General features: G+C 39.0%; 1 protein-coding gene across 1 annotated transcript in view; it reads left to right on the top strand.

Annotated features, from left to right (window-relative positions):
* Window positions 1-816, top strand: part of LOC104624582 (solute carrier family 35 member F1-like) — a gene marked incomplete at both ends in the record, with an annotated part of 38,719 nt that overhangs the window by 17,721 nt on the left and 20,182 nt on the right. The window lies entirely within an intron of this gene.

Below are 816 nucleotides of genomic sequence, written 5' to 3'. Positions count from 1 at the left end.
GTATCAATTGGCATTGAACAGATTTGTTAAATCTTATTGTTAGTCCATAGAATTGCAACTAAGAATGGAATGGAATGGAATGGAATGGAATGGAATGGAATGGAATGGAATGGAATGGAATGGAATAGCACAGAATAGAATATTTTCAATAGGAAGGGACCTACAATGATCATCTAGCCCAACTGCCTGACCACTTCAGGGCTGACAAAAAGTTAAAGCATGTTATTAAGGGCATTGTCCAAATGCCTCTTGAACACTGACAGGCTTGGGGCATCGACCACCTCTCTAGGAATCCTGTTCCAGTGTTTGACCAACCTCTCAGTAAAGAAATGCTTCCTCATGTCCAGTCTAAACCTTGCCTGGCGTGTTATTTGTGCCCTTTTAGCAAGTGGGATTAAGGTTCTTGAAGTCAAGTTTCTTTGGGTGTTTCTTACTCAGGTTTTTTGTTTCCTGGTGACGTACTGGTAGTTTCTAAAATATATTTTAATTTTAAAACCTCTATGCCCTCTCAAAAACATTTTGTGCATTTCTTTTTTTATCATGGGTTTTCTGTGTATTGCTGGGTGTCTCTGAAAAGACCAATTAAAGATTGTGTTTCATAACACTTGTTTGGGAAAGCTCTTACCCAGACTCTATTGGAAAGAAGATTGAGTTCCTTGCACTGCAGGCAAGGTGCTTATTTATTTTGTTTTCCTTCAGAGGCATATGGGACTGTATTTTCAAGGCGTTAACAGTCCCCACAGGGGGCAGATTTTTCATAAGTATTCTGCATGCAGAAACCCCTTGAATTTATATGACCAGATTTATTAAATCTGG

The sequence above is a fragment of the Phaethon lepturus genome, unplaced genomic scaffold (genome assembly GCF_000687285.1).
Source record: "Phaethon lepturus isolate BGI_N335 unplaced genomic scaffold, ASM68728v1 scaffold11710, whole genome shotgun sequence".
NCBI classification, from domain to species: Eukaryota; Metazoa; Chordata; class Aves; order Phaethontiformes; family Phaethontidae; genus Phaethon; species Phaethon lepturus.
Note: the sequence above shows the minus strand (reverse complement) of the source record. Positions and strands in the feature narration are given on the sequence as shown.